This window comes from Vicugna pacos, chromosome 8 (assembly GCF_048564905.1).
Source record: "Vicugna pacos chromosome 8, VicPac4, whole genome shotgun sequence".
Classification (NCBI taxonomy): domain Eukaryota; kingdom Metazoa; phylum Chordata; class Mammalia; order Artiodactyla; family Camelidae; genus Vicugna; species Vicugna pacos.
The window spans coordinates 14,062,978-14,088,641 of record NC_132994.1 but is presented as its reverse complement, the minus strand read 5'-3'; the positions used below and the strand labels follow the sequence as shown (position 1 = coordinate 14,088,641).

At 35.8% G+C, this 25,664-nt stretch overlaps 1 protein-coding gene across 1 annotated transcript in view; it reads left to right on the top strand.

Moving 5' to 3' along the window:
• UBE3D (ubiquitin protein ligase E3D) overlaps positions 1-25,664 on the top strand; it is a 605,228-nt gene that overhangs the window by 555,334 nt on the left and 24,230 nt on the right. The window contains exon 14 of the transcript XR_012074809.1: positions 20,330-20,477. The gene's annotated coding sequence lies outside the window, so the exon portion shown is untranslated. The remainder of the gene's footprint in view (positions 1-20,329; positions 20,478-25,664) is intronic.

The following is a 25,664-nucleotide window of genomic DNA, read 5'->3' as shown; positions in this document are numbered from 1 at the left end:
TCATCTGATCCTCCCATCAACTCAGCAATATAGATAGCATTAGATTATCGTCTTGTTATTGGTGGTAGTGTTAATCTGTTGTACAATGGAAAAACCTGGGGCTCTGAGCTAAGAATAACTAGCATTGACAGAGTCTTGAGTTTGCCAAGCCCTGGGCTGATCGCTTTTAGGAATTATCTCAGTTACTCGTCACATCAAAACTCGTGTAGGTCCTCTCACTCCAGTTTTACAGAGGAGGAAATTGAGGCAAAAGTAAGTTACATAACTTGCTCGAATGTGTGGGTGGAGGCGGGGACCAAGCCCAGATTTGTCTGCTTCTGGTATCCATCTCACATTTTGCCTCGAGGCAAGATTGAGGAGTTTGTGTGAATTTCTACTCTGCTTCCTAAGTTCTACTTAGGCAGAACCTCACCCCTGATTCTCTTTTTTTCTTCTTATTTCCCTCTACCTGCCTGCAACTGGCAGTTGGTTATGGCTGCTTAATCAGGACTCAGAAATTTGGGGCCATCTTTAGTTTCCCCACTTACTTTGTGGCTTCTGTATACCTGTTTCTTAATCTGTAAAATGGGACCACTAATAAGACGTTAAGGCATTTTCATCAGAATTGAGATAACACATATAACACCCTTAACCAAAATTGCATGTTATTATAGTGCTCTCCGTAATTACTCTCCCTCTCGCCATTTCCTGTGCACCCAACCCATCTCTGTAACTATGTGAGTGGTAGGAGTATACAGATAAACAGTTTAAGGTCTCCTTTAAGTAGGGTTGTCAGACTTAGCAAATAATACAGGACACTCAGTTAATATGAATTTCAGATAAACAATAATTTTTTTTAGTTTATGTATGTCCCTGCAAAATTTGGTGCATACTTACACTAAAAAACACTCATTCTTTACCTGGAATTCTAATTTAACTAGGCTTCCTGTATTTGATCTGGCAACAAAGGAGTTCATAACCTGGTGGAAGAAACATACACAGTAACAAAAGCTCTCGATGCACAACATTGAATACAGCTTTGTGCATTTATCTTTCCAATCTCCTCTTTCTTTGTATATATTTTATTTCTGTTTCTGCTGTTTATTTTTTAGTATGAATGGGATCATGGTATATGTATTATTCTTTTTTTTTTTTTTAGTTTTAAAATTACCATATATCATTCTGTGCCCATAGGTATAGGTATGCTTTCTTCTTTCTTAAAGACTGCAAAATATTCTATACTGTGGATGGTGTTACCACATTTTTTTAACTGCCCTGTTGAAAGACATTTAGATCAGTAACTACTTTTTAAAGAAGTTTTCTCCAAGTAAGAAAAGCTTACTAGGATCAGTTCTATTTTGATTGTCTTAAGCATTTAATTATCCTAAATTATCATACTTGCCTAACTCCTGACAGCTTGACAATGTTTTGTGCATGGTGCTATTTACATGCTCTAAAGCAGGACGGAGGATTTCAGAGCACATTTTCCCCCCCAGTTATTTTTCTCTTCCAAAATAAAATAAAAGGCGGCCCTCGATGTCCTAATGGAGAAGAACCAATTTAGTGTATTTCAATAGGTCACTTTATAGCCTCCAGGAAAATGTCTTTGCACTGTCATTTATTTCACACAGTGTTTCTGCAGGAACCATTTCTCTTTTAGTGACCCAAAGGGAAGTCATTAGTAAATTATTAAAATATTGCTGCTGAATCCTTGGAGGGCAAGGAATAATGTAGTATTAAAAAAAAAAAATGATGAGTGACTATGGCCACCCTCATGGTAAGCACAAGGTAGAAACCATGTGGTCCAGCATGAGCAAACATCAAGATTATTTGAGACGCTAATTTCGGTCTCTGCGTTAAATTAGCAAAGAATTGATAAAGGTAAACACTCTCAAATCTGAAAAATATCTAAAACATTTAAAACCAGAACAATCAACTTGATGGTCAATTTTGGGAAAAAACATTATACAGTCATGGAAAAACAATTTTTAATTGTTAATGATTAAAAAGAAAACTTTTCATGAGCTGATTTCATATTATTTGAGAAAGAAGTCAGCTTCTTGTCTAAAAGGTATAAACTAAATAAAGTATTAACTAGGCAGTGGGTTGAAAAGGACATATTGCATGAGTCAGTACAATAGAGTTTGGAACTAGTAAAAGAAACATATAGCAAAGACATTTCAGAATTTATTGGAGATTAAATAAATACTAAAGAAAGAACAAGTTAAAAGTCTATAAAATTGGAAAGCTTAAACTGTATAGAAATATGTGATTCTTCAAGGATGAGAAAATTTTGAAAGGTAAATAAAAACATTTAGACAGTCACCTGCAGAATTTTCCAGATAGCTAGCATTACAGGATTATTCAACTTTTTAAAGTGTGTAACTTTTTAAGACTGCTATATGCCCTCCACCTATATGAAGTTCTTGGGCTACAAAGGTAGATAAGATAAAATACCCTGCCTTCAGATTACTCACAATCTAGCGGTGAAGGCAAGTTAAGTTACATATGGTAAGTTAACATATGGTAAGTACAAGATTCCAGGGGTGGAGTGGGGAGATGGGAGAAGGTTTCATTGGGGAAGTGATACCTGAGTTGCAGTTTGAATTATTAGTAAGAACTTGCCAAACAACAGATCAGCAAGTTGGTGAAGAGACTCAGAGAACTTGTTCAGTTCTAGAAACTACACGGGGAAGAACACAGCACACATTGGAGAGAGTGGGACAAGGTCAGATTTGAAATACGTTGAGATCAGATTACTGCCCTCTATTTTTAAGAGTCTGATTTCATCCTATAGGGCTGGGGAGTCTCTGAAAATGGAATGACATGATCTGATGTGCATTTTAGAAAGATCAACTTTGCTATCTGTTTGAAGGGTAAATTACAGACAGAGAGACTGAGGACAAGGGGAGAAATTGGGAGTTTCTGAGTGATAGATGTTGAAGAACTAAACTAAAGCAGTGTTAAAAATTGGCAAGGCAGGAATATATATATAGTGGTCCTCAACAGGGTAACACTGCCCCTAGTGGGCATTTTGGGTATTTGTGGAGGCATTTTCAGTAAGGTTGCCACAGTCTCTGGGGAGAGCTACTGGCATTTAGTGTGTAGAGGCCAGGGATATTAGACATCCTGCAGTTAGAGGGATAATATCATACAACTAAAAATTATCTTGCTTCCTACCTGGCTTTTAAGTATCCCTCTAAACATTCTTGTAGGTGAAAAACCTGATTATAATCATCTCAGTCTAGAATCAACTCCATTTTACAGTTAAGCTGCAAATACTTACAGGATGGTTTTAATACACGTTGAATTTTTCAGGAATGAAGCTACCATGTTCATTGAATGAGAAAATACATATTATTTTGTTTGGAATGCTACCAAAATTGTATCTCTGACAGCTATGCCCCTCATGCTATTTGAGTCACCAATACAAACCAACTGGATCAGTTTGCATTTGTACTTACTGCATTTACAGTGATTCTTATTTCAAAATGTCCAATGTAAGGAAAAATTATATCCACTATTCATTTGCGTCTTAGTCTAACTCCTCTTAAATCCTACCCTGTTTATAAGTAGGTGGAAGTAAATGACCACTTCAGTAGGTCTCCTGATATAGTTATTTATATGTTATACTACATATTATTTAACATTTAATTATACTCCTCTTATTTCTCCTTTATATTTTAGTTAATATAGTATATTTTCCCCTCATTTTTCAGTTTTTATTAGGTAGAATTGTTACAATTTGATTGCACAGATACAGCATATTGCATGTAAATGCATACACACAATATACTGCACATGTTTTTGAATTTACATATATGAACTGTTCATTGTTTCTAAGAATGTTTAGGGCTTTAGCTTTTTAAACTTACATAGTTATCAAAGGAATATTGCCAACCAGAAAATAACAATTAATTCAAAAAGATACATACACACCACTATTAACAGCAACATTCTTTATAATTGCCAAGATATGGAGGCATCCTAAGTGCATGTCAATAGGTGGATGGATAAAGAAGATGCAGCATATGTGTGTAATGGAATACAACTCACCCATAAGAAAGAAGGGTATTTTGCCACTTGCAGCCCTTCATTCACTTTTTTTTCTTCAAAAACCAGAATTTTATAACTGGCATAAACATTTCCATTGCATGAAAAACAACAAAATACCTAGAAATAAACTTAACCAAGGAGGATATCTATACTCTGAAAACTGTAAAACATTGATGGAGGAAATTGAATATGATACAAAGAAATGGAAAGATATCTTGTGCTCTTGGATTGGAAGAATCAACATTATCAAAATGGCCACACTGCTGAAAACAATCTACAGATCCAATGCAACCCCTGTCAAAGTACTTAGGACAAATATAGTATATATTTTTAAGTGTCTATGAAGGTGTGCTTTATATAAAGAGGAGGCTGTATAAAATACTTGTTTTAGAAAGGAAACATTGGTTCTACAAAGGTTGAAAATAACCCATACAGATATAAGAGGTAGGATCTATAACTCTTGGTGATTTATTCAGTATGGAGGTGAGAATACAGGCGCTTATAATACTGAAAAGTGTGACATAGTAGATAACTTCTGTATTTTAAATGATATCCAAGAGAAATCCTAATAGTTCTAGATTGAAGAGTCAGTTCGACTATAAGGAAGCTGAAAAATACCCAGAGTAAAGGGTAGAACAGTGAGCTTATTCACTTGAAGAAGAACCTGGCTTATTTAGTTGAAATTATTGTCTTTTCAAAAATATTGTGATATTTAAATCAGCAATATTACCTAATACTTTTTCTCTACTGTAAATTAATTCAACTTTGAAACTGACATTGAGGATTTTCCAGTTTTCTAGTCCTTGCCCAACCTGAGTTCTAAACCAAACCTGGAAGTCAGCCAAGCAATGGGAGAAATTGCAATTGTAGCTACCGTCCAAATTCAATTAATTTCAATTAAATTTAATACAGTTCAATAAATGTTTATTAATGTGTCTCTTTTGTGTGGTATTCATTTTATCTTCCAAACAGAGCCACCTCCAAAGGCAGAAATTTTCCTTAAAATTGTTTCTGATCCTGGCACACTGACAGGCAATCTATTGCATGTCCATGGCAGAAATTCAGCAGATAGACTTGAGCCAAAGCTTATATACATGACCCAGGCATCTCTGATCTATTTTACAAGTCCTTCCCAGTGAGCTGAAGCACACTGGTCAATAAGTTGCCTTCTAGCACCATTTGAAATATTCAAGGCCAGTAAGTGAGTATTTATCAGATTTGGTTTACATTGTCACATAAAAGTCCAAGAAGAGAAGACTGAAAATATTATGTATTTTGGAATAGAAATTTATCACATTACCTTGCTAGTGAAAAAAATGAAGCTAAAGAGCTTAACTAGAGAGACAAAATCAAGTCAGCATCAAATCATATGGCCTGAACAGTGAGTGGGTGTTGAGTATGTGTTTTGTATTTTTAAGAACAGAATATTTTAATGCAATTAAAATAATAGAATAAAGGAGGTAGGTGCAAAGTGCATGCCAAAGGATAATTATACTGAACTTGAGCAAAAGTCTGCTGGAAGAATGCGTGACATCAGGAGGTACCTGAACCCAAGAAATATTGATGTGATGATGTTTGCAAAGGGGTGGTATTCAACATAGTTCACAATTAGTGAAGACATGGACCAGTAAGTGTTTAACAATCAAATGGGGTGCCCCTGTAAACAACCAATAGGGCTTTGTTGGTGCAAGCTACCAGAATTCAAGCAAAAAAAAAGTATACAAATATGTGTATATAATCCATACATATAATAACGGTTTCTGATTCTTTTGGTAACCACCTTCCATGGTCTGGGCAGTCATTCTAAAATTGTTCCATAACTTCCAAGCTTTACCATGAGGAATTAGAAATCTTTAAAATAAGAAAATAACCAGTCATTAAAAATTGAGTTTATTCATTATTTGTTAGATAAATAACTTTGAAGTGTGTAAGTTCTTCTAGGCATTGTACTGACAACTGAGGATGCAATGGTGAATTAAACAGACAAAAGCCCTGTTTTCATAGAAACTTATTGTTTCCACCAGTTTATTAAATCAATTAACTCAAGTATGGGAAATTTAGTTTTCTTTTTTGGTGGAATTAAAATTTTTGTTATTAAATATAGAATCTCATAAAAACAAAGGATTGAGAAAAGCTGTGTACCTACTCTTCAGCTTTACAAATGCTAACGTTTGATTTCTTTTTCTGTTTTCTTTTGTATGTAATTAAAGTGAACAAATTAGTAAGTTTTGACGTATGTATATAGTCTTGAAACCATCATTCAAGAAAACGAACATATTCATCAGCCTCAAAATTTCCTCACGACCTGTTGTAATCTCTTCATCCACGGGTCACCCCCAATCCAAACCCATGTCCAGACAACCATTAATTTGATTTCTGTCACTATAGATTAGTTTGGATTTTCTAGAATTTTGTATAAATGGAATTATACAGTATGTGCTCTTTTTTATCTGGCTTCTTTTTACTCAGCATAATTAATTTGAGATTTATCCATGTTGTTAAGAGCATCAATAATTCACTTTCATTTCTTTGCTGAGTAGTATTCTATGGCATGGATATAGGACAATTTGTTTATTCTTTTACCTGACGATGGACATTTGGACTTTTTCCAGTTTGGGGCTATCTCATAAAAAGTTTTGCAATAAACATTCGCATTCAAGTCTTTGGGCATATGCTTTTATTTCTTTTGGGCAAATCCCAAGAGGTGGAATGGTTTGGTCATATGACAGATTCATTTTTAACATTTTCAGGAATTGCCAAACCAGTTTCCAAAGTGATCATACCATTTTACATTACCCTCAGCTGTGAAGAAGAGTTCCAATTGCTCCAACACTTGATATGATTGGATTTTTAAATTTTAGGTATTTTGAGAGGTGTGTAGTGGTATCTCATTTTGCTTTTAATTGATCAATGATGTTGAGCACCTTTTAATGGGCTTCTCTGCTACCTGTGTATCTTCTTTCATGAAGTGTCTGATAAATTCATGCATCCATTTATTTAATTGAGCCATTTATTTTCTTACAATTGAGTTTTAGAAGTTCATTAAATATATATTCTAGCAACAAAGAAATAATAATAAATTTGAGTTCTAAGCTAGACAAATATTGTTGAAGCTCTAAATTTAAAGAGAAAGTAAAGAATCCTACAATTACTAAAGCTAAATTGGCACTTGTGAGGGAAGAAAAATTAAAATGATTTCAGAAATTTTTTCTGCTCTATTAGATGCTAGAAGGATTTGGAGCTCTATGAATAGCCTGAGTTTTAAGAAATAATTTAGTTTATTTTTAAAAGATATAATGCTTTTATACAGTTGAAAATTCAAAAGTGGCAGAAAGGTATACAAGTGAAAATCGTCCACTTCTGTCCCTTAGCTGTCCAGTTCACCTCTCCATAGGCAGCCAACTTTTATCAGGTTTTTGTGTGTATCCTTCCAGTTAGATCCTCTGTACATCTATGCAAATTCTTTTCACAAGGAATTGAACACTTCACATTGTTCTGCACCATGTTTAACTAAACTATGAGACTCAGATTATTCATTATTAGTATAATGAAGAACTCTTCATGGGTAGGTGTTATCCACTGGACAGGGTATTAGCTATCTGTTGCTGTGCAATAAACCACCTCAGAACTCAGTGGTTTAAAATAACAATTATTTATAAGTATAGCTCGTGAATCTGCAGATTGGCTGAGGGTTGGTTGATTTGGGTTGGACTTGATTGGCAAACTCTGCTAATCTGGGCTGCTCATCCTTCTGCAAATTGACTGGTGGACTCTATTGTAGGTTGGGCTTGACTGAAACACCTTACTTGAAGACAATTCTGCTCCAAATGGCTATTACCTTCCCCACAAGCCCAGTGAAACAGCTGAGGCAGTGGAAGTACAAGAACGTGTAAACTTAATCCACGTAAGTCCCTTTTAAGATACTGCTTGCCTCCCATTTGTCACCATGCTGTAAGTTAAAGCAAATCGCATGCTAAAGCTGAGGACCAGGGAATTACAACTCCCTGGTGCACAGTGAGAGAGCACTGCCAAGTAGCATGGCAAGGGATTTGTACAGAGGAGGAGCTGAAGAACGCAGCTGCTGGCGCAATCTACCACAAATGGATGTACCACAATTTATTTAAATAATCCCCTATTAAGAGATTTTCAGCTTTTTGCTATTAAAAACAATGCAGCAGTGACTGAGTACACATGTCATCTTTTTTTTTAACATTTTTTATTGATTTATAATCACTTTACAATGTTGTGTCAAATTCCAGTGTTCAGCACAATTTTTCAGTCATTCATGGACATATACACACTCATTGTCACATTTTTTTCTCTGAGTTATTGTAACATTTTGTGTATATTTCCCTGTGCTATACAGTATAATCTTGTTTATCCATTCTACAATTTTGAAATCCCAGTCTATCCCTTCCCACCCTCCACCCCCCTGGCAACCACAAGTCTGTATTCTCTGTGAGTCTATTTCTGTCCTGTATTTATGCTTTGTTTTTGTTTGTTTGTTTGTTTTTGTTTTTGTTTTTTAGATTCCACATATGAGCGATCTCATATGGTATTTTTCTTTCTCTTTCTGGCTTACTTCACTTAGAATGACATTCTCCAGGAGCATCCATGTTGCTGCAAATGGCATTATGTTGTCAGTTTTTATGGCTGAGTAGTATTCCATTGTATAAATATACCACTTCTTCCTTATCCAGTCACCTGTTGATGGACATTTAGGCTGTTTCCATGTTTTGGCTATTGTAAATAGTGCTGCTATGAACATTGGGGTGTAGGTGTCATCCTGAAGTAGGGTTCCTTCTGGATACAAGCCCAGGAGTGGGATTCCTGGGTCATATGGTAAGTCTATTCCTAGTCTTTTGAGGAATCTCCACACTGTTTTCCATAGTGGCTGCACCAAACTGCATTCCCACCAGCAGTGTAGGAGGGTTCCCCTTTCTCCACAGCCTCTCCAGCATTTGTCATTTGTGGATTTTTGAATGACGGCCATTCTGACTGGTGTGAGGTGATACCTCATTGTAGTTTTGATTTGCATTTCTCTGATAATTAGTGATATTGAGCATTTTTTCATGTGCCTATTGATCATTTGTATGTCTTCCTTGGAGAATTGGTTGTTTAGGTCTTCTGCCCAGGGTTGTTTATTTTTTTCTTATTGAGTCATATGAGCTGCTTATATATTCTGGAGATCAAGCTTTTGTCGGTTTCATTTGCAAAAATTTTCTCCCATTCCGTAGGTTTTCTTCTTGTTTTACTTCTGGTTTCCTTTGCTGTGCAGAAGCTTGTAAGTTTCATTAGGTCCCATTTGTTTATTCTTGCTTTTATTTCTTCTAGGAGAAAATTTTTGAAATGTATGTCAGATAATGTTTTGCCTATATTTTCCTCTAGGAGGTTTATTCTATCTTGTCTTACGTTTAAGTCTTTGATCCATTTTGAGTTGATTTTTGTGTATGGTGTAAGGGAGTGTTCTAGTTTCATTGTTTTACATGCTGCTGTCCAGTTTTCCCAACACCATTTGCTGAAGAGACTGTCTTTATTCCATTGTGTATTCTTGCCTCCTTCTTTGAAGATGAGTTGACCAAAAGTTTGTGGGTTCATTTCTGGGCTCTCTATTCTGTTCCATTGGTCTATATGTCTGTTTTTGTACAAATACCATGCTGTCTTGATGACTGTAGCTCTATAGTATTGTCTGAAGTAAATTTTATTATGATTTGTTCTAGTTCTGTGAAATATGTCCTGGGTAATTTGATAGGGATTGCATTAAATCTGTAGATTGCCTTGGGCAGTGTGACCATTTTAACAATATTGATTCTTCCAATCCAAGAGCATGGAATATCTTTCCATTTTTTAAAGTCGTCTTTAATTTCCTTCATCAGTGGTTTATAGTTTTCTGTGTATAATCCTTTCACCTCCTTGGTTAGATTTATTCCCAGATATTTTATTTGGGTGCTATTTTAAAGGAAATTGTTTCTTTACTTTCTTTTTCTGTTGATTCATTGTTAGTGTAAAGAAATGCAACTGATTTTTGAACGTTAATTTTGTAACCTGCTACCTTGCTGAATTCTTCAATCAGCTCTAGTAATTTTTGTGTGGACCTTTTAGGGTTTTCTATATATAGTAACGTCATCGGCATATAGTTACAGTGGATTTTTAAAAAAATTTCCCATTTGATTTGTATATCTTAAATAAATTAACACTTATTAAATTAAGGGCAATCTCAAAAACGAAAGTCCTATAAGTAAGAGCAACAAGTAGAACCATAGTCCAGCCAGTTCACCAGGGAGTCAATGAAAGAAAGAGCTAAGACAGGCCCTCTGGAGGTCAGAACAAATCTTAGAAATAGCTTCAAAAACTACCGCTGCTTGAATTTAATTATTAATTTAATGTCTTATTGCAGACTATCATAGCAAAATACCATACACAGGGTGATTTAAACAATGTAAATAGGTTTTTCTGACAGTTCTGGAGCCTGGGAAGTCCAAAATCAAGGGGTTGGCAGGGTAGGTTACTTTCTGAGACCTCTTGCCTTGGCTTGTAGGCAGTCACCCTCTGTGTGCTCACAACACCTTTTCTTTGTGTGCAGCAGAGAGAAGCAGCTCTGGTGTTTCCTTTTCTTTTGAGACCACTAACCTCATGGGAGCTCCACCCTCATGGCTTCATCTAAATCTATAACTCCCAAAGGCCTCACCTTCCAAAACCATCACACTGGGCTTTAGGGCTTCAACATGCAAATTGAGGGGCAAGGGGACACACAAATATTCAGTCCATAACATTTATTTTAAACTTAGATAAATTAAATAATTCATTTTAGTTCTAAAAGATAGTATAAATGAATGTTTCTTCTTATTTCTTAACTGATGTAAAACACAACTGTATAAAATAGTATGTATATAACTGTATTGTTGGGTCGGAATATAGACAGATGTAATATATTTGCCAATAACAGCACCAAGAAGATGGATTGAGCAAAGCTATGTTGGGCTAAGGAAATGACACCGGATGGTAACTTGAATCCTAGGAACATATGTAGAGAACCAAAAACAAGTAAATAATAAGGTTACCATAACAAACTCGGTGAATATAAACTTACTCTCGTTTCTTCTCTCAGCCTGTATAATACACATAAAATGATACAAGCTAGTAGTTATAACAAAGTATTGGTGGATTCATAACATATAATGTAACGTGTATAACAATAATAGGGTGAAAGGGGAAAGAGAATAGAGCTGCACAGAAGTAATGTTTCTATATCATATTGTAATTAAGTTTGTAGAAGTCTGAAGTGGATTCTGATAATATGTATATAGTAAGCCCTAGTGTAATCACCAACAAAATGTTTTAAATAATGAAAAAAGTAATTACAGTAATTAAAATATTACTTCAAAAATATTCACTTAATTCAAAAAAGAGCAGTAGGGGGAAGAGAAACAAAAAACAGAAGTAGTAATATTAAATGTGAGTGGATTAAATAACCCAGTCACAAGGTAGAAATTGTCAAAAACATAATTCTGCAGGTGAAGAACACAATGAGTGAAATGAAAAATGCAATACAGAGCATCCAAGCAGACTTGATCAAGCAGAAGAAAGAAACTATGAATTCAAAGAAAATTCATTTAAAATTTTCCAGTCAGATGACAAAATAAGAAAAAAGAATGAAAAAGGGTAGATAAAGCCTATATGAATTATGGGGCACCATCAAAAGAAACAAAATTTGCATTCTGAGAATACCAGAAGGAGAAGAGAGAAAGGGTCAGAAAGCTTATTTTAAAAAATAATGGATGCCATTATGGAAGACAGTATGGAGATTCCTTAAAAAACTAAAAATAGACTTACTATATGATCCAGGTAATCCCACTCCTGGGCATATATCCAGAGGGAACTCTAATTCAAAAAGATACATGCACCCCAATGTTCATAGCAGCACTAGTTACCATAGCCAAGACGTGGAAGCAACCTAAATGTCTGTTGACAAATGAATGGATAAAGAAGATGTGGTATGTATGTGTGTGTGTGTGTGTGTGTGTGTGTGTGTATACACACACATACACAATGGAATACTACTCATCAATTTTAAAAAAGAATGAAATAATGCCATTTGCAGCAACATGGATGGACCCAGATATTATCATACTAAGTGAAGTAAGCCAGAAAGAGAGAAAAATACCATATGACATCATTTATATGTAGAACCTAAAAATAATGACACAAATGAACTTATTTACAAAACAGAAACAGACTCATAAACATAGAAAAAAATCCTTGTGGTTACCAGGGGAAAAGGCAGGGGAGTGGAGAGATAAATTGGGAGTTTGGGATTTGCAGATACTAGCTACTATACATAAAATACATAAACAATAAGATTCTACTGTGTTGCACAGGAAACTATATTCAATATCTTATAATAACCTATAATGAAAAAGAATATGAAGAGAAATATATATGCATATATATGTATAGCTGAAACACTATGCTGTACACCAGAAATTAACACAACATTGTAAACCAACTATACTTCAATAAAAAAATTTTTTTAAAAAGAAAGAATGATTGAAAACTTACCAAATTGGGGCAGAGATATGGGCATCCAGCTACCTGAAGCTCATGGGTCCCCATCCAGATTCAACCAAAAGAAGAATTCTCAAGATGCAGTATCATAAAACTGAAAATATCAAAGACAAATAGAGAATTTTGAAAGCAGAAAGAGGGGAGAAACTCATCTCATACAAGGGAACCTTCATGAGACTATGAGTGGATTTCTCAGCAGAAACCTTGTAGGTCACAAGAGAGTGGAATGATATATTCATAGTGCTGAAAGAAAAAAAAAATGCCAACAGGAACACTTTGCACAGTAAAGCTGTCCTTCAGAAATGAAGGAGATTTAAAGACTCCCAGACACACCAAAGCTGAGAAAGTTCATCACCACTACCCCTACCTTATAAGAAATGCTAAAGGGATTTCTTCACGCTGAAATGAAATAATGCTAGTTAGTAACATAACACATGAAAATGTGAAACACTCTGGTAAAAGTAAGCATATAGTCAGATTCAGAATATTTTGTATTGTACTGGTGATATGGAAATTCCTTTAATATAAAAATTATAACACAAAAGTATTAAAAAAAACAGCTATAGTTGCAATAATTTTTAACAGATACACAACATAAATATATGTAAGTTTTGATGTCCAAAAACATACAATGAGAGGAGGAGGAGGTCAAAGGGTACGGTTTTTGTATGCAATCAAAATTAACTTATCAGCTTAAAATAGACTGTTATAACTGTGAGATGTTTATGTAAGCCTTATGGTAATAACAAAGCAAAAACCTATTGTAGATACAAAAAAAGAGAAAGAGAAAGCAATCAAAATATACCACTATATAAAATCATCAAATGACAAAGAGAGAAAGAAAAAAACAAAGGAACTACAAAACATTCCAAAAAGGCTTTAACAAGATGGCAATAGTAAGTCCTTAGCTATCAATAATAACTTTAAATGTAAATAAATTAAATTTTCCAATCAAAAGACCTAGAGTTGCTGAATGGATAAAATAAAAACAAGATCTAATTATATGATGCCTACAAAAGACTCATTTTAGGTTTAAGGACATAGGCTGAAAGTGAAAGGATGAAAAAATATATAATGGAAATATATAAATATTTAATAATAAAATAAATAAAAATAATAATAAAAATAATAAATAAAAATATACAAATGGAAATCAAAAGAGAGCAGGGACAGCTATACTTATATCAGAAAAAAATAGACTTTAAGTCAAAAACCCTAACAAATGACGAAGAAAGTCATTATATTATGATAAAGGGGCCAATTCATCAATAGAATTTAACAATTGTAAATATATAGGCACTCTCATTGGAGCACCTAATCATATTAAGTAAATTTTAACAGATCTGATGGCAGAAATAGATGGCAACACAGTAACAGTCAGAGGCATCAATAGCCCACTTTTGACAATGGCTAAATCACCCAGATAGAAAAGTAATAGGGAAAAACTGGACTTGAGCTATACTTCTGGCCTAATGCATGTAAAAGATATATACAGAATATTCCATCCAAAAGCAGTGGAATACAGCTTCTTCTCCAGCACACATGGAACATTCTCTGGGAGAGATCACATGTTAGGCCACAAAATAAGTCATAACGAACTTAAGAAGACTGAAATCATACCATGTATTTTTTCTAAACACAATGGTATGAAACTCGAAATCAATAACAGAAAGCTGAAATTTTTACAAATACATGGAAATCAATGCACTCCTGAACAACCAATGGGTCAATGAAGACATTAAAAAGGGAAGGTAAAAATATATTCATAAAACAAAAGTGGAAACACAACACATGGAACAGCAGCAATAGCAGTTCTGATTGAACAATTGGCAAAGGACCTGAACAGACACTTTTGCAAAGAAGACATACAAATGACCAACAGGTTCAAATGACCAACGGTGCTCAACATCATCAGGAAAATACAAATCAAAACCACAATGAGATACACCTCACATTAGTTAGCTTTTATCAAAGAGATAAGAGATAAGTTCTGGTAAGGATGTGGAGAAAAGGGAACCCTTGTACACTGTTGGTGGGAATGTAAATGGACACAGCCATTATGGAAAACAATATGGAGGTTTCTCAAAAAATTAAAAATGGAACTACTATATGATCCCACAATTCCACTTCTTGGCATATATTCAAAGAAAGAAATCAGTATCTTGAAGAGATATCTATACTCCTATGATCATTGCAGCATTATTCACAGTAGCCAAGATGCGAAAAGCCTAGGTATTCATTAACATATAAATAAAGAAAATATGGTATATATACACAAGGGAATATTATTTAGCCATGAAATAGAAGGAAATCCTGCCACTTGTAACAACATACATAAACCTGGAGGGCATTATGTTAAGTGAAATAAGCCAGACAGAAAAGGACAAATACTGTATGGTATTACTTATCTATGGAATCAAAAAAAATTTTAATTTATAGACACACAGAGTAGAATGGTGGCTGCCAGGGGCTGAGGGTAGGGGAAATAGGGAGCTTATTGGTCAAAGGGTACAAACTTACTATTAGGAGATGAATAAGTTATGAGGATCAAAAGTACAGCATGGTGTCTATGTGAGTATATCTTATAGACCACACACACCCAACGTTAACTGTGTGAGATGGTGGATGCATGAATTAACTTGGTTGTGGTAGTGGTTTCACAATGTACACATGTATCAAATCATCCCATTGTACACTTTAAATATGTATTTAATTTTATACCTCCATTATAGCCCAATAAACCTAGTGGGAAAATCTGTAAAATATTGCTGAAAGATCTTAAGGACACCTAAATAAATGAGTAGAAATCCTTTGTTAATGTATTATAAGACAATATTAAGATGGCAATATTCCACAAATTGATCTACTACTGATTCAAAATAATCCCTATTAAATTCTCTGTTGCAATTTCTACAGAAATTGACTGATTGATCCTAAAAGTATTAAAGAAATTCCAGAGACCCAGAATAGCCAAATGATCTTGAAAAAGAACAAAGGAGGACATCTTTGTTTACACCTGACAACTTCAAATCATATCATACAGCTGCATTAATCATGAGAGTGTAGCATCGGGGACAGACTTGTAGATCAGTGAGACAGAACTGAGAGTCCATGTATAAACCCTCACTTTTAAGTTGAGCTGGTTTTTGACAAGGGCGCCAAGACCATTCAACAGGGAAATAATTATCTTTCAACAAGTAGTGCTGAGACAGCTAGATATCCACATGCAGATGAAATAAAGTTGGTCTCCTTCCGTACATACAGGCAAAAACATTAACTCCAAATGGATCACAGAAGTAAATGTAAGAGCTACAACTGAAAAACTCTTAGAAAGAACATAGGAGTAAATTCATGTGACATTGGAATAGGGAAATTCTTTTAGATATGATGCAAAAGCACAAACAATAACAAAAATATATATTAATGAATTTTATCAAAACTAAAAATGTTTATGCTTCAAAGAACACTATCAAGAAAATGAAAAAAGATAACCTACAGAATGGGAGAAAACATTGATAAATCATGTATCTGATAACAGATTTATACCCAGAATATGCAAGGAACTCTTACAACTCAATAAGACAAACCTGTATTTTAAATGGGCAAAGTATCTGAATTGACATTTCTCCAAAGAAGATATACAAATAGCCAGTAAGATGCTTAATATCATTAGCTATTAGGAAAATGCAAAACAAAACCACCATGAGATAATACTTCATCCCCACTAGGATGGCTATAATCAAAAAGACAAGAAATGACAAGCATTGGTGAGAACTCGGGGAAAGTGGAGTCCTCATGCATTGCTGCTGGGAATGTTAATTTGTGCAGCTGCGTAGGAAAACAGTTTGACAGCTCCTCAAAATGTTAGGTAAAAGCTTACCATTTGACTCAGCAGTCGCACCCCGAGGTAAATATCCCAGAGACATGAGTACATATGAGTAAACATCCAAGAGATTTGAGTACATATACGCCAAAACTTGTAAATGAGTGTTTACACCATTATTCACACTAGCCAGAAAGTGTTTTCACACTTTGGACGTTGTTTGGACAGTGTTTGAACATTATTCCCAAATATAGGACAACTGATAAATGATAAACAAATATGGCATATTTGTTTATAATAATGTCAATATTATAGTGATACATTATTTGACAATAAAAATAATGTCAATAAATGATACATTATTTGACAATAAAAATGAAGTACTAATACATGCTATAATATGAATGAATCTTGTAATTATGCTATATGAAAAAAATCCAGTCTTAAGAGGCCACATATTGTATGATTCCATTTATTTAAATATCGAGAATAGGCAAATCCATAGAGACAGAAAGTAGTTTAGTGGCTGCCCAGGGCTGGAATTGGTGGTGGGGGAAATGGAGAGTATCTGCTAATGGATAAGAATTTCTTTGAGCAGGGGTGATGGAAATGCTCAAAAATTGATTTGATTTTGGTGATGGTTGCATAAATCTGTTGACTATGCTAAAAAAAAAGATTGAATTGTATACGTTAAATGGATTAATTATTCAGTATTAATTATATCCCAAAACTGTTAAAAATAATAACAAGATTCTTTGAATTAAAAGAAACACCATTGGACAAGTAAGTTTCAAACATAATAATGACCATAAATAAGAGAGTCCTGGGAGAGCTTGGCTGAAGTGTTAAACTTTCAATTTCATAGACTAAAAAACTTGGTGTGAATATAGGTGGGTCTGGAAGGACAGGGACATTCCATATGGGGAACAGAAATATAGCTACAAAATCCAGTACTTCCAGACCCTCCTTTTTCTAACTTATCTTTCATGCTGCCACTGGAGAGGTCTTTCTAAAGGCAACATTTTGAGCAGTTTATTCTCTGCTCAAAGCCCTAATGGTAGCTCATTACCTCCAGAATAAGGTAATTACCCTCTGGTATAATATTGACAGCTCCTTATACCATTTGCCTCAAACCACTCCTTCTATCCCAGTCTCCTGCAATACTAATCAGTTTATGGTTCCCCAGACTTGTCATACTTTTTCTTTCTCTTTTTCTATTTTCTGAACATTCAAAACTCTGCTCAGAGGATTTTCCACATACATACTTCTTCACCTGCCTGGTAAACTCAGATTCATTCTCTAATATTGGCTTAACATCACCTTCTTCTTGAAACATGTTGGCTTCAGACAGTGTGCACTGCTCCATCCTCTGTCCTGCCCAAGCGAGTTATGATACCTCATGTATGATAATTATTTGTTACATAATTGACTTCTACATCAGACTATCGTCCTTTCTTATTTGTATCTTCAGTGTCCAGAAAAGCACCTAATGAAGAACTAAATGGATGGATGGATGGATAAATTACAAATTAGTTACAAGTTCTCAATCATCCTTAATCTTACTGAAGTTTGAAATACGACAGTAATCAATCTGATGCCTTGCTAGCTAATAGGAATTTCAGAATAAATTTTAACTTTTCAGAAAAAATTTTAGAAATTGTAGCACAGCACCTTTATTGGAAACTGATCTTTTACTCTCTTTCCTAAAGAAAAAAAATGAGTTACTCTATGGGGAAAATAAAGAGTTAAAAAAAATATACTTTTCATGATATAGGTTCAATACTGAGATATTCACTGCATCAAACAATGGAATTTAGCTTTGCACTTAAGCAGCTGGATGTTATGAGAAGTTTTGAAATTAAGACAAAACTTATCAGAGTTGACATAAAGAAAACATATAAAATCATATATCAATACTAATTTGGACATTGTGACTGAAAGATGTTTTTAGAGAGTTGTCTTATATATGTTCTATATGGCCGATGTGACAAATCATAGGCAGTTCATTCTAACATTTTTTTTTAGTCTTTGGACAGAATGAAAAAAATGTACTTATGAGATCACCAGTTGTACCTAATATGAAAAGTAGAGTTCCTAGTTATTTGAGCATGAGATATTATTTACTATAATTCTCACTAGCTTTGCTGAACTTGATTTTCTATTAAAATATCTTACAAATTCTTTCATGTGTATAATTTCATTACAAATTGATTTTCAGTTAAGAAAAACAGACACCTAACCCATGTTTCCATTTTATGATAAAATCTTTATTGCGAAAATATTTTTATGTTCAAGAAAACTGCAGCAATATACTATCAATACAAATATTGCACAAGTTTTGTTTCCATTGTTGGCCTTTGTATTCCTTAAAGTTCAGGGCTTAAAAACAGATCACGTGGTGTTAGATTTTTTTACTATTAAGAATTAGAGAAGTGATCTGCTTGGTCTCTTGAGGGCGTTTTAGAGCCCAGTGCAGTTATCACCCAGGTGGAGGCCCGTCTGAGACCTCTCTGTCTTTTCTAAGCCCAAGTCCGCTTGCTTATTACTAAACTCCAACTGGTGGGCTGGCAAATGGGCCATGTTTAAAGAAATTTCCAGGACATGGAATTTGGGCTAGGCTTAGCTATCATCACAACAAATAATAAACTACTAGATGCAGAAATAATTTTTCTATCTTAGAATTTTTCACAGCCCTTGGTATTTTTCTTGTGGAGTTTATCACTTTCCACCTTGCTTTATGGTTACTTACATGCAGTGCTCACTCCCCCAATTATATTGTAAGAGACTAAGTTTTACTCATCTTTTTATAACCCATACCACTTTCTACAGAGAGTTAGCTTATTTGAGTTACCCTAATCAATGTCATTTGAATGTCAAGTTGCTCATTTAATTTCTCTAAATTCAAGTGTGGAATTGTGATGATGCCAAAGATGTTCAGAGAAAATTTTAGCTTTACCGTGATTGTAAACATCAATCATACAATAATGAAACTTGTCTTATAGATCAACTTATATGTAGATAAGATATCATTGTCTTTCTCTAGTTCTCTTTTTTTAATGTATCTTTTATTCATTTATTTTATTTTTGGGTGGGAGAGGTAGTTAGAGTTTTTTATTTGTTTTGTTCTTTATGGAGGTACTGGGGATTGAACCCAGAACCTTGTGCATGCTAAGCATGTGCTCTACCACTGACCTATGACCCCCACTCCAGTTCATTTTCTTGAAAAGTCAGCATCTCACGGAAGTACTTCCTGTAAGAGGGCTCCTTGATATTTCAGCGCCCTCCAGAGGCCCCCAGAATATCCTGACACTAACCTTGGAGAAGACACATTTATGCTGCTGATAGAAACCCACAGTTTTGCACTGGAGGCATAAAGCTTGCGGGGTCCTGCAGCACCTGGCTTATCTTCCTGGGACTGAAGCAGCCTCTGCCAGAATGTACATCTCAGCTTCCTGGAGAACCTGGCCCTTGGGTCGCCCGCTCTTGGGAGCTGATCATAGGTCAGAGAGGCAGGCTCCCAAGTGATGTATCAGGTGACCTTCAAAATGTGGAAAGAAAATATTAGGACTTCTATTTACATATTTCGTCTAAAAACATTAAAGAAATCGTACTTTATTATTAATGTTTAATACACAGATTGCCAAAATGTGGTACTCAGTATATCCCAAGGTAAAAAGGGGACAGTTGATGCTGGTGCCCTCCTTTCTTTGTTTGCTTCAGTTTATCAGAGCACTAATCCTGGCCCTAATTCTAATCCTAACCATCACCAGGGGGAGCAGATGCTGTAGATGGCACGTCCTGTAGTTGTCCTGAGATCACCCTAGGTATGGTGAGCACTTGGCAGCAAGCTAAAAGCCTTCCACCTCTAACACCGGTATCTCTCTTCTTCTCTGTCTGATTCTTCAGCACCACGAGTGTTTGCTCCGCCAAAGACAAGTCCAACCCGGAAGTGAAGGGAGAAAGCCGCCAGGGACACCCATTAACCACGGGGGATGAAAGTCAGTGGGCAAGTGCTCTCACCGCGCCCTCATCCAGGAACGATGATGGCTCTGAGGTATGTCCCACATGGCTTCTCAGGAGGTCACTACGGGGATTGGGTCCACAGCACAACGTGCTCATCACCACTCGCTGTGTCTCACTGCGCCTGCGCCCTCCCTGTGCTTCCGAGAGTCACCTCCCAAGAAAACAACCCGCTCTTAGTCCTTCCCTCAGGGGCTGCTATTGAGGGAACCCAAGAAGTCAGGTGAAGTGAGTGTTCGTACTATCTAGTTATCTAGTTAACTAATGCTCATATGATGGACACATGTTTTTAAAAGATTTCTGCAAAGAAACTTCATAATGAAGATAATATTGATCTGTAAGAGCTAGTGAGTAAGAAATTGACATTGCTGACACTTTCCTGAATCCAAGAAAGAGCTCGTCACCCAAATTGCAATACGAAAAATAATGAAAATCTAATCAGATCTAACAAGAAGTGGACAAAAGAATCAAAGTTGTCTAGGACTATTTCAACTAGGCATTTCCATCCATTATAATGATAAATCTCACCCCACCTGTATATTGTGCTTTGCAATATCACTTAATATAACTAATATAATATTGGTGAAGTGGTACATGTCCAGATTCACATATTTGTAAATAACTGATAAATTTGTCCATGCAGCACTTTCCTACTTGCTCAGATTTCTTTCCTAATGAGAGTCCATGATGATCAGAAAATGTCGACCACTGTGTAAAGCATATTGGACTTTGTAACTCTGTAACTACTAGAGTCATCATGTTGAAGTCTTATTATACAAATAAGAAAAGTGAGCTCTAGATAGTTTAAGGAGCTTTTCGAGGGACACTCTCCTGATGGATGGTAGAACCAAATTAGAATGCAGGTCTTCTGACACTCAGTTCAAAAAAATCTCTCTACCACAGAGTATTAGAAACCTGATGTGACTTCACCTTGGTTTTAAATGCACACTTGTCTCTCCACACATTCTCCTCTGGCTGCTCTCTGTCCCTCCCTCAGCCTTAACCCACCTTAGCTCCCAGCTTCTTTGTATTTTTGATCTTCATCTTCACTGACATTCATCCATTCCTCCATGTGGACCTGTCTTTTCCCTTGGCTCACTGGGTCTAGACCATCCAGTCACCTTGTCTTAAATGGCAGCTCCGTACTGTGTTTTGTCCTGCCTTACAGTCTTGTCTTTTCAACTCAGTGCTACCATGGTCCCAGGCAGCAGGGCTAACACTCACCAAGAGGTCTAGATCCTGCTCCCGACGCGTACTTTTGCTCTGAGTTTTAGGAACCATGCTAATTGTTTGCATGTCACGTGTTGTTGGGCCAGTGGACCCTACCTTAATCTCCAGGTTTCCTTCAAAACTCTGACGTAATTTTGGTTCTGAATTGCTCTAAGATTATAAGAGAGCCTGGAGGAAGCTGAGAATAGGAATTCAGGTTCAGATCTATATCTCTAAGCTTGTGAATTTAGTAACTATTGTATTTTCATAGCTATCATGGGAAAATAATTAGGACCTCAGTGTAATAGGTAGAAGCAGACCAAAATGAAACGTTAGAAAGTACAATGGTCAAGAGTATGAACTTGAGGCTGTAGTGTGACCTAATTTGAGCTCTGCCATGTATTAGCTGTATAAACTTGGTTAAATCAATTCCTCTCTCTGTCTGTCTCCCCATGTATAAAATGCGAATAATAACTGTACCTACTTCAAAAGAAATTTGTGAAGATTGACCAAGGTAACATAGGTAAAGCATTTAGTATAGTGTGTGATGATAGCAAAGTGCTGCACAAGTATTAGGCAGTAGAATAATCTTCATGAAGTGTAAGTGTTGGGTAGATATTCATCTGTCACTTAACAAATGCCTGATGGTCTACATCTCTATACAAAATTGGGTCAGGTGTTGTAGGGGCTACAATAAAGTACGATACACAATACTTGACTTCAAAAGGGATGAGACAGGATGAGGGTCAGAGTTAAAGCAGCAGGAATGGTAATGGAGATGAATGGACACATTTTTAAATTTAAAAATTAGAATGCTCAGGATATAGGGACCGATTAAATGTGGAAGTAAAAGAAAAAGATGTAAAAAAAACTCCCTGCCCCTCAGTCTTTCAGCTTGTATGTTTTGATAAAGTATGTTTTAAAATGAGGGAGGAAATGCAGTGCGACGAACAGGCTTTAAATGAAAGATAATGAGATTGATCTGGATATTTCTAGTGCCTGTAAGCAGAGATGAACCTGGAGCTCAGGAGAAAGGGACAGTGGAATCTGACTTGAGATGATTGTTGAGGACATGAGTCACTGAGATCACCCACGGAAGACATTTAAAGGAAACAGAAAAGTTAGATAAGCCCCACATTTAAGTGAGAATGGGAGGAGGATGAATCAGGAAGTCAGAAAGAATAATTAAAAACGTGGAAGCACTAACAGAGTGTCATATCAGGGAAATGAAGGATGTAGAACTGTCTAAAAGAGCAACAGTGGCAGCTGCTATGGGAAGACTGAGTAAATGAAGATTGAAAATAAACCCTTGGATACGATGATTAAGCAATGATTGGCTGCGGTGAGTTGGTAGAGACAGTACACACTATGGATAGTAGCAATGATTAGAGATCACCCCCAGGAGGAAACTGGAGTATCTGTGTTGCCCCTACTCACTCTCCGATTTGCTGAGCAACATACTAACATTCTCGAAGTCTCCGAGTTCTCATCTGTATAAACAGGGCTTCTAATGATACCTTCCTTGTTGGATGTTTGGAAGATTTAAATGAAATAGTAGATGAAAGCTGCACAGAGCCTGACACACATTATTCACTCAATGAATATTAGCTATTATTATTATTATTATTATTATTATTATTATTATTATTATTATTATTACACAATCAGGGAGAAAATGAGAAGTTAGGATGTGAAGGCTTCTCAAGAAGTCTACAAGAAGAGGAGGTATAGCTCAGTGGTAGAGCGCATGCTTAGCATGCACAAGGTCTTAGGTTCAGTTCCCAGTACCTCCACTAAAAATAAATAAATTAATAAACCTAATTACCTCTCCCCTCAAAACTTTTTTTTAAAAAGTTAAAAAAAAAGAAAAGAAAAAAGTTCCATGCAAGAAATAAATTTAAAAAAAAAGAAGAAAAAGAGGTCTACAAGAAAGAGGAGAAACATAAAGCATCCACTTGAGTAGGAAACAGCAGCCAAGAAGGCATTTTTTTTTTAAATTTTAGGATGGAGAGAAGTTTGCGTGTGTTTTTAAGCAGAGGAGAAAGAGCCAGTAACTGAATAAAAATACTATTATAAGTGGAGAGTTCTTTATTTAGATAAGATTTTCTCATAACAGATAAATTTCACAAAGAAATAATATGACAAGTTCAATAAATCAGTAACAGGAAACAATATTTGAGTTGAAACATCTATGGGTGAATCTAATTTATGAAACCACCTGCAATTTGTTGGCTGTTCTCAAGCAAAGTAAGTGTTTCCTTCATGGAGCGCTTTCAATTTGCAATTCTTTACTGCTTCTGAAATGAATGCAAATTCTTGAAAGATGTGGCAAAGAGTCTGGGCAGGTTTACCTAGATGGGACATCACCTCCTTTCAACAGTTTTTCTGGTTAGCTGAGACTTAAACAGATGAGAGCGAGATCTAAACAAAGCAGGCACTCAATCCCCAAGCAGATCTCAGGTTTGAGGGTTCCCTTCAGTAGGTAAGACACATGGGAGAATATTAACTACTTTGTTAGCCATAAATATTCATCAAAGAAGTCAAATAACCCCTGCAATAGATGGAGATCAGTGGAAAAAGAAATGGGAAAAATGGGGAAATGGAGGACAGTACAGAATACTTTCATCTCAGCATTGAGTAGCTTGGTTCAAAAAATAGGCGCTTCCAACACTATGTGCTCAAGAATGTTGATGAATGGTTTGGACCACCAGATACCATTTTGAGCTTTGCCAGAATCATCAACATGTCATACTGAAAGTCTAGAAAAACGTACTTCTTCACGACTTTGCCTGGAGTTGACCCTGCGATGCAAGTGAGGAAGATCCTTTTAGCTCAGTTGTCTCTACCTCTCCGATCCTAGTAGTTCCCGCTTCCAAAAGAGCTCTGGCCTCCTGGTCAGTGGAAGGAGAGTGATGGGGGATCTGTCTCTGGCCAGACTTTTCTCTCTCATCAGGGCAGCTGTAGGACACAGCTCACTTCAGGGAAGCTTCTCTGTTGAATTCTCACTCTCTTCTTGGCCCTCTACTGTAGGAAAAGAATCTAATAGACCAATGCATGCTGAGTTGCTGATGACTGTTAATGGTTTATTATGATATCCCTTCAGGCTATGTACATTTGAGCAAGAGAAAGCATTGATTCTGAAGGTAGGAATTTTCAGTACTTTGGAAGGCTCTAGGGGAGATGTGTGAAGACAGGACTCTTCCTAGCACTTTACCAATTATTTTGTATAAACAACAGACTCCTCTTAGCTCTGACAATTCTTGGCAGGCGACAAGGCTGAGGTTACTAAGAATAATAATCATGTGACCACATCCCAATCCTAAACCCTTTCCAGAAAGAAAAGTCTTCATGACCTTAGGAAATCAAGGTGAAATTACTATCTTCCTTTGTAAGGCTCTCATCATGAATTAATTGGGACCATAAAGTGTGTCTTGTACTGAACGTTTCCAACCTGTTGGTTAAAAATATATATCCTCAACAATTATTCTAATCTGAGAAAAGAAGAAAGAGGAAGAGCGTGGTTCAGAGAAATGGTACTCCATAAAAGTAAGTCCTCAGGCTACCCTCAGGAAATGTAGAAGTTTCACTGATGAAAAATTTAGCATACAGAAGCACTGAATAGATTTTTATGAGTCAAGTAGTCACATTTGTGAAAAAGACATTATGCTAACTGTTGTGGACAAACGTAAAGAGACGGTAAGAAACTGCTAAATACGTGACAACACATTGTGAGAAACAGATTTGACCCAGTGGAACTGCGTGTGTATGTGTGAGTGTGAATGAGGACAGAGTGTGGATGAAGGGCATAAGAAAGTTATCAAAGATTGCTTTCAAGCAAAGACAATAGCAGTCCCTGTCTTAAAGTAGGGCAGCGGCTTTCACAAATTTTTTAAAAATTTGATTCTCATAACTACCCTAAGACCCTAAGTACTAAAACACTAAAAACTCAAGTGCAGCAGAAATCCAGAGAAAAGAGGGGAGGCTTGTCTAAAAGGTCTTGCGGCAGGTGAAC